Source organism: Gavialis gangeticus, unplaced genomic scaffold (genome assembly GCF_001723915.1).
Source record: "Gavialis gangeticus isolate Ggan-Ray unplaced genomic scaffold, GavGan_comp1, whole genome shotgun sequence".
Lineage (NCBI taxonomy): Eukaryota > Metazoa > Chordata > Crocodylia > Gavialidae > Gavialis > Gavialis gangeticus.
In genome coordinates, this window is record NW_017729025.1 from 126,574,467 (window position 1) to 126,577,781 (window position 3,315).

Below are 3,315 nucleotides of genomic sequence, written 5' to 3' on the forward strand. Positions count from 1 at the left end.
AAAATGTAGTTCACCTTTTAAATGCCATAGGGGGGAGAGGAGGAGCGGGCCCAGGCCTGATGTGAGGGGGGGAGAAGCTGGCCTGCTGTGGCAGTGCAGGGGGAGGAGAAGAGCAGGAGGCCTGGGCCAACACAGCGGCGGCGGGCGTATGGGAGGAGTGGGCTTCGGGCTGATGTGGAGGGAGGGTGGACCTGGTCCTGAGGCGTGGAGGAGACCTGCTCTTCCCCTCCCCCTACTGGTGCCATGCCGGGGGGGGGGGCGAGGCCAGCACCTTGCCCCCCGCTTTCTGTCTGCTCCATTGCCACCGCCTCCAGGGAGCAGGGTGGGGCCCTGCTCCATCCCCTGTGTCCCCACCATTATGGTGGCACTGCACCACATTGCCACCTCCTGTCCCAACGCTGTATTTGCACTCTGATTGGCTGTGTCAGTCAGATGGTCAGAGTGCAAATAAAGCATTGTGGACACACAGATTAAGGCTTTTATAGTATTAGATAGTCTGTAAATATGCATTAAAAGATAAGTGCACATTTTCATGAATGTTATGTGTGAAATTAATTATGAAATCCTTTGAGGCTTAAAAATACAGTATGGCTTTAAGAATGATGTAAAACAGGGGTGTCATGTCTGGGCCATGGAGCTATTTCATCTGGCCCATCAGGCTACCAGTGGGCTTCCAGAAGTCTGCATGGGGGGGCTGTGGCCAACTGCAGAATGTGGGGTTCCTTGGCTCCGGTGAACATGCCTGTTGGTGGCAAGAGGGCAAGCAAGAGCCCAATAGTGACCAGTCCCACTGCTTTTTTGTCCTGCCGCCACTGCAGCTGCTGCTGGTCCTGCTACTGTCCCTAGCAGTTCCACTGTCGGTGTCTGTGCTGTGGGGTGGATGCAGCCTACAAAGGTATCCACAGCTTCACAGAAGTTTAGGGCTGGAAGGGACCTCGTGAGATCATTGGGTGCAGCTCTTCTGCTCTGGGCAAGAAAGACTGCTGTGGTCAAATAACCCCAGCAAGGTGTACATCCAAAATCCAACAGTCTGGATTCAGCCTAGGTCACTGGGTGAGTTTAAAACTCCTAATAAAAACATTAAGTGACTTAACCTATAATGTCATATAGGTACGTCTGCCAGCTCTTCATAACAAAGATGCAAATCAGTAATTTTTTTCATCTCAAACCACAACAGCAAAAAAGAGTGTGTAAGATGCCTTGTGTTTATTATCACAAACTAAAGATAAAACTAGGAAGAAGTGGTCTCAAGTACACATTAAGCTCTTCCTTTTAGTATCAAGAGGAGCTGAATCCTGCCTGTTACTGAAAGATACACTATGAAAGTGCTGGTGTTGAACACTTGAAGCCTCATCATTAGCAAACATGGAAGAAATTGCTTTCTGCCCAACTGGGTGATCTCATGGTGAACTTGAGCCTTGATGGTTAGGTGTAAAAGTGATAATTACCTGTGCATAGATGTGTAAGTGGTAGGCAGTGAGGACACCATGTATCATGGGCACTTTTAAGATTTTTAGTTAATCTTTTTAGAAGTCTGGTGGTGGTAACCCAAGTGTTTACATACTGTATTTAAAGAAAAATGAAAATATGCTGAGTTTCAGGGGTCAGCTATAAGAAAAAGGTGCCTGGATATTCACTGTATCTGTCTCCGTCTGTCTCTTGCTATATAGATATCCCTTTCAAGAGTGTGTGCACTGATTTCAGAATTTATACTGGGCACAATGTTTTTGCTGGGCCACTGTATCTACATTGTTCATTCTTGTCATCTTAATAGAAAATAAATCCTTCTCAGAGTTGCCAATTCCAGCATTATTTGGTGACTTTTTAGAAGTTTCCCATGATGTAATGATTCTTGGCATGGCATGATCAATTTTTCCCTTATTCAGATTGACTGCCCCACATCCCAGGGGATAGGAGAGGGTAAATAGAGTCTCCCTCTCAGCAGCCAGCTTGGAGGGTTTGTCTGTTTTTGCATGTGTTCATAAGCATTGAGTGTTGAAATTTAAAATGATCTTTCTCAACCACTCTGTCACCCTACCAACAATTCATTATTTAAAAAATAAAAACTCTGATTTTATGCTAATTTCATGGCATGGTGTTGTGTTTTGCTGTTCTTTTTATTCCAACTCTTGAATGTCTGGAGCCTGGCAGTATTGTACCATGCCCAGCAGTCCTACCAGTCGCTCATTAGCACCAGTGGAGCTCTGCCTTTAGAAGCTTGAGAGTAAACATTTTTCTTTACCAATTGTTTACTTGGCCAATGTTAGTTCTTATCCTTTGTTTCTAATGGAGCTTGGCATTGATGTTCTTTTTCTTATTTTGCTTTGTGCATTAGCATTATTGCTCTTATGAAGACTTAGACATTGCATAGCTTAACTGTTTGTTTGTATCATTTAATTGGTTTTGTTGTCCTTAAACATGATTAAAACTCCTTGATAATCCAAATGACTCACTTTAAAACTTCAAATACATACGATTTGTAACTTTTATTTAATGCTAGCATCCTAGAAGGCTTTTTGTTGCTTTCTACCACTCTCCCTTTCAGCATTGTTTTAATCCAGTATTGAACAAAACGTTTACATGTTTTACAGTTTTTACTGCTTCTTAGTGATCTAACATATTTGTACTGAAAATCCTAGTCAGTTTATACAAATTAGTTTAAATGTGGGCCAAAATTGAACCATTTGGTTATAACAGTCATGAGGCTAGAGGTCCACTAATGCAGGTGCTGTTAGGGTTGCCAACTCTGAATCTATTCTGGGAGGTTTCATCACATGATGTAATGACATTAATGACTGTACTGTACTCAGGGAGGCAAATGTACATTACTGTTATATTTTAAAAACCCACTGGACTACTGTATAAATTGGAATCAACATTAAATATTTATTTTAATGAACATCTTATCACTTATTTCCTGGGTGACTCTCAGCAGTCTTCTGGAGATGTATATCTAAATCCTGGAGACTCCAGGGCAGTCCTAGAGGGTTGGAAACACTAGATATTATGGGAGTGAAGCACTGCAAAAATCATAATCCCGCTCTCTCGGATGACTGAATTAAGGAACTATCGTTTTTTTTCTTAAGACAATATTTCATAGAATTTATTTTTATGATGGTGAGTTTAGGCTTTTTCAGACTTATAGGTTCAGCTTGTGCTTTTAATCGAGACCTTGCTCTAGTACAAATGTCCGATTTTTTTTTTTTTTTTTTTTATATATTTCCTTGTTTTGTCCACAAGCCCTCAATGGGAATAGTCAACAACTAAAAATCCAAAATCAAAGATAAGGTTTCCTTACTTTTTCATTGCCTTCCT